The sequence below is a fragment of the Cotesia typhae genome, unplaced genomic scaffold, assembly GCF_013202065.1.
Source record: "Cotesia typhae breed Kobodo isofemale line unplaced genomic scaffold, CoteBio_Ctyphae scaffold_13, whole genome shotgun sequence".
NCBI classification, from domain to species: domain Eukaryota; kingdom Metazoa; phylum Arthropoda; class Insecta; order Hymenoptera; family Braconidae; genus Cotesia; species Cotesia typhae.
Window position 1 is genome coordinate 10,181,399 of NW_027423774.1, and position 13,242 is coordinate 10,194,640.

The 13,242-nt window shown below is 31.6% G+C and overlaps 1 protein-coding gene across 3 annotated transcripts in view; it reads left to right on the plus strand.

Moving 5' to 3' along the window:
* The first annotated feature begins 2,284 nt into the window (after positions 1 to 2,284).
* The window catches only part of LOC141534887 (uncharacterized), a 132,356-nt gene continuing 121,398 nt past the window's right edge, over positions 2,285 to 13,242 (plus strand). Inside the window, exon 1 of one of the 3 annotated variants that reach the window (XM_074254501.1) lies at positions 2,285 to 2,375. The gene's annotated coding sequence lies outside the window, so the exon portion shown is untranslated. Of the gene's footprint in view, positions 2,376 to 2,417; positions 2,866 to 13,242 lie in introns of those variants that run through there. The other 2 variants (XM_074254499.1, XM_074254503.1) reach the window with 2 other exon arrangements.

A 13,242-nucleotide genomic window follows, 5' to 3' on the forward strand; every position in this document is an offset into this window, starting at 1 on the left:
ATCTCTGTCAGTCTTTTGAGTTCACAGAGCTCAAAAGCATAATAAAGCAAGCTCTTTGAGCTTGGAGAGCTCAAAATAAGCCATAAATTGGATTTTTGAGCTGGATGAGCTCAAAAACGTCATTGGCGCAATTTTAAGCTCGTTAGTATGGATAACTTTCGAACGGCTCATCCGATTTTATCACGGTTTGTGCCATTTGGGAGATCTTGGCCAAACTTAAATATTGAGTATCAATTGAACCGATTCAGATAGGTAGATTTTGAGAAATCTTAAAAAAATTAAGAAAAAAAATTTTTTTAACAGTGGTTTTTTTGCGGTAAATTCTAAACTGCTTTACCGATCAATTCCTTAAACTTATAAAGTATCAACATCAGAAAACCACGTCGATCGCCGCCAGTTCGGTTAAAATTGATTGATTTGTTCGAGAGATATGCTGAACGAAAAAATTCGAAAACAGTGATTTAACAAAAAAACTCCGAAATTTCTTATCTGATCAATTCGTGTTCTCGACTCTTCTGTAGAAGTCAAATAACTACATCGACCGCCGCCAACGACGTGAAAATCAGTTGGTCTATTCAAAAGTTATTGCTGTTTGAAAATTAAAAAAATAGTGTTTTATCAAACTTTCATCAGACGTTTGGACTCGAAGAACTCAAAAGCACAGAACAGCTACGTTTGAGCTCGAAGAGCTCAGAAATAAAAAATCCAGATTTTTTAGCTCCACGTGCTCAAAAACATCGCAATATATTAAGCGCTTTGGTACAGAATTGGCGGGAAGTTGGAGGGATGACCCTGAGGGTCAACCGTTTTCCACATTTTTTGTCAAAGGGACATTTTCTCGGGTATGTTTTTTTTTGGGATATTTTGTCGGAGGATCAAGACGCCTGATACTATCATAAGGTCGTTATAATGATGGCATAGTCGTGTCATAATTGTCACGCAAGCATGACACTTACGTCATAGTTACGTCACATATATCACATAAAACTCTTATATCAACAGGTATGGAAAAATGACTCATATATGACTTACATCTTACGTAAATCGTGATATTGTATGACGTTATTCTGACGTCAATGTTATATAAACGTGTTCACTCGGTAAAAGCAAGAGTGACAAGACTAATTGAAGAGTTGCTGACAACTTACAAAAATTTTGATTTTTGCTGGATGCTAACAAGAGAAATGTCAGAACAACACAGAAAACGTAAGAAAAAGTCACTGCGCCGGTCATTTGAAGATAAAGAAATGCGATATAATTAAAAGACAGTCTGAAATTCTAAAATATAGTTTCGTACCCTCTGATTGCATGCTGTGTTTTACACATTTAACAATTTTGGCAATTTTCTAACTCTAAGATCATATTGTAACAATCAAAATCCACCCAAGTCATTAGAAATCGTGTTTAATAGATTATTTTACATATTTATAATTGCAATTTTCCCGATTTTTTTTGTTTTTTGAGATTTTTAAAAATTTTGAAACATTGATGGGATAAAAGTTTCAGATTGAAATTCAGTGGAACAAAATACATTTCTCAATCTATATCCAAACAATTTTTGTCATCTCAATAATTTTGATTGATCATGATTTATTGCAATTTTTTTCGGTTTTTCGCAATTTTTTCAAATTTTGACAGCTTATCAGGCTAATTGACATTTAGATTTAGATTCAGTGAATTGAAACACATAAAATCATACTTGATCCGGATCCACAAAAATTTTCTTATCACTGTGACTGCAGATTTTTGACTTTTTTTTTCGGTTCTTTGTATTTTACTCAAATTCGGATTTAGCAGGTCAAAATACATATCCGTAGATTAGTCCGGTCGAATTTACGAAAATCTTTTTTTTGTGTGCTGGTGTTCTTTATTTATTCATTATATTAATTCAAGTACAATGACTTCTCGATTACTTCGACTATAGGATTAGACGATCCCTTTTAATTCTCAGTTAAATATCAAAGAGAGTTGAAGTTACACATTCGAATAATTCTAGAGACTACACTAGACGTAAAAAATATTCAATTACTATTAGTTCAAACACTATGAACCTTTACTTAAAATAATTTCATATGCTTCATAGACATTGATAAACGTTTATTATCACCTATTTAAGAAACATCTAAGATTGTATAGAGGGTTGTCGTTATAAGTGAATGCAGTCTTGAAGTAAAGGTATTTCAGTGGGGTAGTATTGTAAAAAATTAATGCGCTGCTACCGTTGCACAACTGGGCTTGGAGAAGGGGATGGTGCGTCACTGCCTGCAGTAAGCTCAGTAGTTGAGTAAAACGCTAGGCTCTATACTGTAGAATCATTCTCCATTTTCATCATTTTAACATTCATTTTAACACTATTCCATATTTAATTGGCCAAAGTGAGTGAGCTTACAATTCTCATTTATTACATTCGCGAGCATTATGATAAATTTTTTTTTAATAAAATTATTTTCATTTGCATCTTCACATAGATTACCATAAATTATACATGAATGCGACATTGTAATATTTTCAAATTACTGATGTGATAATATTGTTAACTATACGTGACTAGTTTATTTGTAATAGAGTATACAAAACGTGATTTGATGCAGGGATTACAGTCACTAGTATTATTTATTCCGCTTATGTGCAGTTCGGTTTCACTCGTAACGGTTTAAAAACAATATATTTTTGAGAGCTGAGACAGCTACTTATTTTAAATCGCATTGTTGTGCTTATATTCAAAAAATCATATTAAAAGCTTAGAATGGAAACAAATTATGAAAAGACCACTATGTTTTAATATACAGTACAACCTGGTTATAAGTTGCATCGGATGATCTACTTATTCTCACGGCAGTTATATCTATGTATAAAATTTTCCATGTAAGTGAAAGAGAGAAAGAAATATAACTTATAACCAGGTTGTACTGTATAAATCAAAAGAGGAGATACATTATTTGTTCAGTGCTGATAGACATAACCTATTGGCAAAACCATAAATTTTTCATTATTTTCATAATTGTGAAGATTGTCTTGTTGAAAAGATGAAATTTCTTAAGAATTAAAATATATATAAAAATTAAGAAATAACGGATAGATTTAAACAACTTTCGAGTTATAAATAGAAGTTCTGCATAGAATTGCTGTTATCATTGCATTAAGTCAAGAGGTTAATGAACTATTTTGATTTAAAGCGAGATTCAAGAAACTGCGACTTGACAATAGATTTTTTTCTGAAAAGAAAAAATGAATAAAAGCTAAAAATAATTTATTTTGACATCATGAGTTGAAATTCTTACTGTAAGCAGTCTTAGAGTCAATTAGAAAACAACATGCAGAGGAAAATTTTTCATAGTTCTGTATACTTTTCACTAACGATGGTACTCGAGTCCAGTTTTAGTCAGTATTAAACTAGTGAGCAAGCTTTTTATGAAAATTTTTCATTTTTTACTGCGAAAATCGAAGATTTTAAAAAATCAAGAAGTTATTGGTTTTACCCAGTTTTGCAAAAATCGAGTTTTCATCAGATCTCGACGTTTCAAGGTCACAGGAGGCTTCCCTGACTACCCCTACGATGGTGTCAGTATGACACTGAGATTGTGCGTGCGTGTATATATACACTACTGGAAAAAATTAAGGGATCAAAAAAAAATTCCAAATTTTTCGGTAGTTTTCAACAGGCCGTAACTTTGAGAGAAATGGTCGTACAGGAAATAAAAAAAAAGGAAATTGTAGCTCCAAGTGTCTAGTTTTTGGATTAGAACTTCAAAATTTTGTAGCCTCCGCGGTTTCTGAGTAATCGTAGAAAAACCAGCAACAAAAAAATTCTCAAAATTTTTTTAAGTTTTTTTTTTGGTCTACGGGCGTGGAAAAAATTTTTTTAGCTCAACCACCATAAGGAACGGATACTTTGTTCATTTAGCTTTAATTTATTTTTTTAAACACCCTGATACGTCCACTCCTCGCTGAGATATCGGTCTTCAAATGGAAAAGAATCTTTTTGTCTTTGATTATCGATATCTCAGCAACCAATGATCGCACAGAAAGTTAAAGGTGGGTTTCAAGAACTTTAATGAATTCCCCTTAAGGACTGTCCATTGTTTTTTCGAAAAAAAATTTTTTCTTTCCGTCACATGAATTTGAAAATGCAACAAAAAAAGGGCTTTTAGTGGTTTTTTGGAAAATCAAGCGCTGGATCGAAAATATTGAGGAAACCACTAATGTTAAGTGTGCATTTTACAGTTCAATATGTCCACAAAAATCTTACAAAGAATCAAATTAATCCAGCCAGCCGTTTTTTTGTTTCACTTGATCGAATTTTTTTGAAAAAATTAAAGGATCACGTTTTTGCTCTGAAAAGCTCATAATTTTTAAAAATGAGAAAAAAATGGTTTTTTCGAGCTTTTTCCACATTTTCGTTCCAAAAAGTGCTTAAATTTGAAAAAAAAAAAAAATTCAAAAAAAAAAATTTTTTCGAAAAAAAAATTTAAAAAAAAAAATTTTTTTTTGTAAAAATTTTTTTTTTAACAAGTTAAGGAAACTCAAAAAACCATGGCCCAATGATTTTTATCACCTTTCCATCGCTGCATTCCTTAATTCTACTGATCTCCTTTTAATTAAATTAATAAAAAAGTTAATACCCCCAATCGAATTTCGATTTTTTCATACGCTTTTCGGAATTTTTTTTTCTTTTCTTTTTTTTGTGAATCCTTAGCAAATCGCTTCATTCAACAGTTTTTTCAAAACTAATCCCTCTGCGCTAAAAAAATTTTTTTAATTTTTGGTCAAAATTGAAAATTTCTGACTTTTGATTCTTAATCATGGTTAGACGACATTTATCGGAGGTGGAAGTCGCTCGGTTAGTGACTCTTGTCGACGAAGGTTACACTCAACATGCAGTTGCTATCCGGATGGGTGTAAGTCAATCTGTCGTATCTCGAGCTTATACCAGATACCACGAGACGAATCAATATCATCGTCGCCCCGGACAAGGTCGCCATCGAGTCACTAATGCCCGCGATGATCGGACAATTGTTAGAGAAGTTCGACGACAACCTTTCGTCAATGCGAATATTGTCGCTCGAAACTTCCCCAATCGCAGACAACAGCAACAACAACAGCAACAGCGACGACGGCATCAAGTGCGAAACATTTGCTCTCGAACAATCATCAACCGTCTTCGTGAAACTGGGTTACACGCACGACATCCTAATCGTGTACCCCTGTTGACAGCAAGACATCGTCGAGCTCGTTTAGCGTATGCTTACGATCATCGAAATTGGAACTTGAGGGAATGGACAAATGTTTTATTCACTGATGAGTCTCGTTTTAATCTGTATGGCAACGATCGACGTCCTCTCGTTTGGCGCCGTCGTGGAGAACGTTTTCGCCAGAACTTTGTCCGTCCAGTCGTTGCCTACGGCGGTGGATCAGTTATGGTGTGGGGCGGCGTTTCACGAAATTGGAGAACACCTTTGGTAATTGTACGCGAAAATTTGACAGCTAGACGTGACATCGACCAAATTTTAAGGCCCATTGTTCTGCACAGACGACAACATCTGAGGTCGTTCATATTGATGCAAGATAATGCACGTCCACACACAGCCAACATTACCCGGCACTTCTTTGAGCGGCATGACATCACATTGTTGCGACACCCAGCAATGAGTCCAGATCTCAACCCCATAGAGCACGTTTGGGACATAATGGGCCGTCGGTTGCGCAGAGAGTATCCAAATTTGCAGAACTTAGCTGCTTTGGAGCGCGCGCTTCAGCACATTTGGAATACCATTCCGCAGCCTCAAATTACTGTCTGCATAAACATGGCTGAACGTTTGAGAGCCGTTATTGAAAACAGGGCTGGTAATACCCGGTATTGAACCAACAAAAACCTTCAGAGAATGAGTTTGGAGTCATTAAATACGGTGGAACTGACGAGCCACCGGGTCTCAATTCTCCTGAAATACCACACACACACACACACACACACACACACACACACACACACACACACACACACACACACACACACACACACACACACACACAGACAGAAGCGTAAATCCGACCGCGCGACCTCCACGTGGTACGCTTTGGATAACGCTAATGCCGGCGGTAATTGTTTTCTTAAACTTTTCAAGAGAAAAAATTTCAAAAAAATTTTTTTTTTTTTTTTTTTTCAATTTAAGCACTTTCTGGAACAAAAATGTGGAAAAAGCTCGAAAAAACCATTTTTTCTCATTTTTAAAAATTATGAGCTTTTCAGAGCAAAAACGTGATCCTTTAATTTTTTCAAAAATTCGATCAAGTGAAACGAAAAAAACGGCTGGCTGGATTAATTTGATTCTTTGTAGGGTTTTTGTGGACATATTGAACTGTAAAAGGCACACTTAACATTAGTGGTTTCCTTAATATTTTCGATCCAGCGCTTGATTTTCCAAAAACCACTAAAAGCCCTTTTTTGTTGCATTTTCAAATTCATGTGACGGAAAGAAAAAATTTTTTTCGAAAAAACAATGGACAGTCGTTAAGGGGAATTCATTCAAGTTCTTGAAACCCACCTTTAACTTTCTGTGCGATCATTGGTTGCTGAGACATCGATAGTCAAAGACAAATAGATCCTTTTCCATTTGAAGACCGATATCTCAGCGAGGAGTTGACGTATCAGGGTGTTTAAAAAAAGAAATTAAAGCTAAATGAACAAAGTATCCGTTCCTTATGGTGGTTAAGCTAAAAAAATTTTTTCCACGCCCGTAGACCAAAAAAAAAAACTAAAAAAATTTTGAGAATTTTTTTGTTGCTGGTTTTTCTACGATTACTCAGAAACCGCGGAGGCTACAAAATTTTGAAGTTCTAATCCAAAAACTAGACACTTCTAGCTACAATTTCCTTTTTTTTTTATTTCCTGTACGACCATTTCTCTCAAAGTTACGGCCTGTTGAAAACTACCGAAAAATTTGGAATTTTTTTTTGATCCCTTAATTTTTTCCAGTAGTGTATATATATATATATATATATATATATATATATATATATATATATATATATATATATATATATATATATATATATATATATATGTGTGTATGTGTGTGTGTGTGTGTGTGTGTGTGTCCTCGACCCACTTATAACTTTTGAACGATTAAACCGATCGAAACCTACCAAACGGTGTTTTAACGAGTTACCTCAAACTTAGATTTCGTGTAAATTTAAACTGATCCTGACAGATAAATCTAGAGATATCTCGAAAAAACTGAGAAAAAAAATTTTTTTTCCTAAATAACTTTAAATCTTGGAATTAGCTTTGAACCTAGAAAAACTACGTCGATCTCTGCTGATTTACTTAAAATCGGTTCATTTATTAAAGAGTTATTGTGGTTTGAAAATTCAAGAACAGTGTTTTACAGAATTTAACAAACATTAAAGCTTTTGGTTCCCAATAATAATAATTCCTACATATAACAACAATATTTATAATATAAAATTTACGACGAAATCACATCTATAGTACATAGTGTTGATATATTCCTCTAACGTCCTTTTAAACATATTTAATCTCTTCTCTGTTTTGACCTCATCTGGTAATCAATTGTAATAATTGAAACTCTTGTACGCTAAATTTTTTTTCGCTGAGTGATTGTAAGTAGGTAATACATCAATATTTTTTTTTCTAGTTTCATATTTATGTTAACTGTCAACCTTTCTAAATTCTCAAATAATTAAATCCGCTCATAATTCAATATAACTACATATGTGTATCAAGATACAGGAGTTATGTATTACTTTTAGTTTAATATTTATCAATCTAACACTTCCAACATATTTTCAATAAGGGTACATAGTTTAATGCGTTTACCCATAATACTAAACGCAATGTTTTATTCTGTACTTTTTGAATTTTATCTATCATTTTTGCTGAGTAATTTAACATGATATTACTTTAATAATCAATATGGGGCTTGATGAAAGCTTTGTAAGTAATACATTTTGTAAATGAGCCAATCGGATTATTTAAAAAATAATTATCATTCAGTTTTTTTTGCTGATACATTCATGGTATTCAGAGCATTATCATTGAAGGTTATGTTATTGTCAATAATGACTTTCAGATAATTTGTGTTACGTACTTTTTTAATTTAAGCATCAATTTTAATCTGATATTTCTAAAATTGTTTCTAAAGTTATTCTTACTGCTATGAATTAACATAAATACCGTTTTTTTGTAAGATAATCTATAATTGATGTTTCTTAAGCCATGGAAATAGAACATGTAAACTTCTATTTATAAATGTCTTAATATCATTTAGATTTTCACTCGCAAAGTACATCTTATTATCTTCAGCAAACAGTTCAAACATAATGCTATCTTTCTTTAATATACTGATAATTTCATTTACACTTATACTAAAAAGTATTGGTCCAAGTCTTGAACCTTGCAGTATTCCGTTTTCATCATCTATTTCTTTCTTCAATTTGTTTTTTTATCGCACTTTTAGACGCCTTCCACTTAGATAAGACTCTGTATAACTGTACTTTGCATACCCACTTCACTCACTATTTTGCCTAATCGTATTCGATCAATTGTTTCAAACACTCTTATATTATCCACAAACACAACACTTACGCCGAAACCTTTATCTAAGTGTTCCCACCGATCGATTAAGAAGCCTTGTATCACAGATTCACATGGAAACATTTTTCAGAAACCCGATTGCTTATCATCGAGAATATTATTCTTTTCTACAAATCAGTCTAATCTAGATTTTACCAATTCTTCAGGAATTTGTTCCACTGTAAGTAATGTGTTTATGGGTCGAAAATCTTCGATATTATCACCACGCCCACGATTCCAACCCTCCTAGCAATCTGAAGTAAAAAAATAAAAAAGATAGTTGATCAAGAGTAAAGTCGCTATAGCGTGAACTACGGTCATTTCCAAATTTTTATTTTTAGTATTTTTAAAAAATTCGAAAAAGTCAAAAAAATTAGTAAAAAAGAACAATTTATCATTTTCAGCTAGTCGCCATTTTGTAAAAAGAATTTTTTTTTAACTTTTCCTTAGTTCATGCCATAGTGACATTACTCGATATTAAAAATCTTTTTGTTTTTTTTTTTTTATTTTAGATTGCTAGGAGGGTTGGATTCATGGGCATAGTCACGTGCCAATGTTTTGAGACCCCCCCCCCCCACTTCATCAGCTGGTAACTTATGAAATTTTCACCTTTTTTTTTTATATTCTTTTCTGTATTCTTGTAATGTTAACAAATAACATAAAAAAATGGAAGGTGAAAATTGTGATTGCCTTTTCTTTACGGCACTTCAAAAAATTACCTGAAATTCATGCTTTTAGAATACCCCCTTAATATATCATTATATAAAATACTTAGATTGTTGGTGTCTGCTTTTTCATTCACAGTATTATTTATATTAATAAAGATCATTTCGCTAGCATTCGCTTGCAACAAAATTTCTCAATGAGACCGAAAAAAAAATATCTGGAAAACGGTTGACTCTAAAGGCTATTCCTCCAACTTTCCGCTAATTCCATGCACCATTAAAAATTTTTGTAAAATTACAATCACATTACAAAACAAATAATAAGTAAAATTACATGTCAGTGTATAGCAATGCGAAATAAAATACAATTCATGTAATTTTCCAATATCTGTCAGAATATCTACTAAAATGAATTGTAATTTACAATCTTTATGTATAAACATTGTAATATTACAGAACCGCTCGTCAATTCTTAAGAAAAAGATTGTTAATTTTGCAAACATTATTTTAGATCTGATTCGGTATAATTGTATATGAAATTCGAACAAAAACAGCTTCACTGTTAAAAATTGCGCCAAGTCCACGTTCATAAAACTCATCTCAATAACATCTGCACTTTGCAAAAAAAATAAGACTCGTTACAATAATTTTCATTCTATACAAAAAAAAGTTAAATACAAAAAAATACCAAGAAACCGTCATAATGCTGAAAAAATTGAAAAAAATTTGTTGAAAATTTAAAAATTAAGAAAAAATTTTTTTATCGTACTTGGCGTGCGTCATTGAGTACCCCAAATTTTTTCAGGGTACATGAACAACATTTTTATTTCAATATTTCAACATTTATAAGTAAGTCAACCTATAAAATGCATAAATGTAATTAATGAAATATTATTTTATAATACGTTTAACAAAAGTTAAGTAAAATCAACATGACATACGTATTTTATTTGAAATTTTTAAATTCTCCGCACATCGTTTATCATTTCAATAAAACGCCCTCTCCGGTTCGGTTATGCAATTTGCTTACAAGTGAATACGCCTGCATACGTTGACTCTGTAGTGGAATCACTGCGAAAATTGAGTTGACTAAAAAATAAAACATATGGCCGACTAAATTGAGAAAATGCGGTGTGAATGCCAATCAAAATGTGTTAATTACAATTAAACGAAGCACGATCAAGTTTCTTCATGAAAGCTTAATGACGGAACTGAAAAAAATTGAATTAAACAATTTTGTGTTATTTCAGATGTCTTCACCAGACTACCATATTGACAGTTATTTTCACTAAAAATCTGAAAAAAATTTTCGAAACTGATTTTTTTACTGAAATTGATATTAATCCAGTAAGCAGTGTTTTTAATGCGTTGAGTATACTTCACTGATGTGAATCAATAAACATAACAATGTATGAAATCATATATTATATAATTAGAGCTGATAAGATATAATATATATATATATATATATATATATATATATATATATATATATATATATATATATATATATATATTAGGGTGATTCAAAAAAAAAGAATATTTTTTTTTTCGTTTGGTACTCTGAAAAATAAGTTCCTAGACACCTCTAAGAAAGCCTCTCCAAGCATGAGTTCTTAATTGTAACGGGAAGGTCCTCCTTCTTACAGTTTTCTATTTTTCTTATTATCAGATAGAAAAATTTATATCTCGCTTCCAACTACTTGAAAAAATATCTTGTTCCTTAGATTTTGTAGGAAATTGAATGCTCTACAAAAAGGTCTCTTACGATTTTTTTCGTAAACCCAACCGTTTAAAAGATATTAACGGTTAAAGTTTGATTATTTTTGGGAAAATTTTTTATTTCTTATGAATTTTATAACTCAATGAAAAAAATCATTATGAATGATGAAACTCATAGTTTTGTAGGAAATTTACTGCTCTATAAAAATGGTCTCTTATGATTTTTCGATCAAGTTGAGCGTTTACGAGATATTCATCGTCAAACATCAATGCATATCAATTTTTCTAGTTTTTGATCAATAATTCGAAAAATTTCAATTTATTCTGTGAGTTTCAAGGAAATTTAGACAAATTTGAGTTTCTATGAATAGAAATATGTTATGAACTATTTTTTTAATTAGTTTTTTTAGTCTTGGACATATTTGATTACATTAAAATAAAAAATTAGTGCATTTTTTTAAATATATAATTCAATTTAGTGTGATTCACTTTTTTATCGAAGAATTTATTTATTTAATTATCAACTGCCATATAATTTTCAATATTTTCAACATAACGGTACACTTTTACTGTAAATAATTTCCTCTATTGCAGTTTGGGTAGTTTTCGATGTTCTTTGATAATTTGCAATAAGTATTGGAATTGCTCTTCATTTTTGTCAAGCATTGATTATACTCACTAACTAATGCAACAGCTCGTTCTGCTGAATCATTAACAACTTTCAATTGGTTAAAGTATTCTATATTTTCAATGTAACTGTCATTAGTAGGCCACGATTCAATATCTTTATCAAGGAAGTCATATGGTAAATCAAAGATTTTAAAGAGATTTAAAGACTTTTTAGAAACAAAGTCACTCAGACTTTTTGCGTTAATGAATTCAAATCGTTTTTATCAATTATAAATTTTTTAGCTTTAGAATCTGTACCGTTACGAGTATTAACAGCTCCAACAATATTTTTTTACTTCCAATGAAACGGTATCGTCAAATAATGATAAAATGGCAAGTTCATCACTTAAATACCATAAATGCAAAATCATTTTTTCACAAGTTGCTGAAGAAATCAATGAATTGATATTTTTGTACTCGAATAAATTTTTCAAAAACTGCAAGTCATGATTAGCAGCAGTTGTTGCAGAAGTTGATGAAAACCAAGCTTTTAAATACAGTGTAACTATAAATATACAAATTTGCCGAAGACCGTCCAATTCTTTATTAGAAAGTTTAAATTCATTTCTGAATAGAAACATTTTTAAACTGTAAATTGCCTTCGCCAACCACCTAGCATGATGAATTGCACCAGGACGTTTGAAAAAATTTCTTCTTGAGGCATTTCTCCAAGGAAAATCAACGAAAATTCCAACAATTCTTTATAGTCATCTCGGGGTTGTAGTAACTATCAAAAACAATTAAAAATTTGTCAGAAACAAGAAAATTTTTTTTTTTTAAATCGCAGTTAAATCATACCTGTAAGGATCATACCGTTATGAATTCCTGTATAAAGAAAATAGATAACTATCGTTAAATTTAATATTTTCAACAAATTGTAGATTATATTTAAAATCCAAATGAGTAAATAATTCTCAATAATTTCAAAAGTGAAATTCAGTAAGCAATAAAAATTAAACTAGAACGTTAATAATTAAATATTTTTTAGATTAAATTATCATTGATAAGTTACCTGTATTAACTGCCGTCGTGTCAAAACACATCGCCTTAACATAATTAGTAATACCCCATTCACTTAATGTCGATAAAATGGCTGATGTTTGATTGTCTGCCGTCCCAGAATTCATTTTTGGAACCCCAAGTAATTGTTCGGTACCAAATGCAGTTAAAATAACTGGTAGCCGTTCCACAGATTTTGATCCAACAAGGTCATTCAGCATTTTTCCGTCCCAATGCACAACGTATTTATCGTGTGTCTTAAAGTTGTCATTAAGTCCTTTAGCAATGTCTTCTCTTTGAAGCATACGAGCTCGTTGAATTGAACTATAACTGAGCGTTGTATCTTCAATTTTAATACCTACTGCTAGTAAAACCGGAGCAATAATAAACATCGCATTTCTACTGCTGACATTAGCTCGGTCGAGTCCAAAAATGACTTCAGGAGTTAAGACATCAAGTTTTGCTCGTTTTGTCGGAATTGGAGGTTCATACTCTGAATCACATCCAAAATTTGTAACTCCACTTAATGTATACGTAGAGAACGACTCTGATTTTTCACTTGGAACAATCGCATGACTGGTAGACGGTTGATCT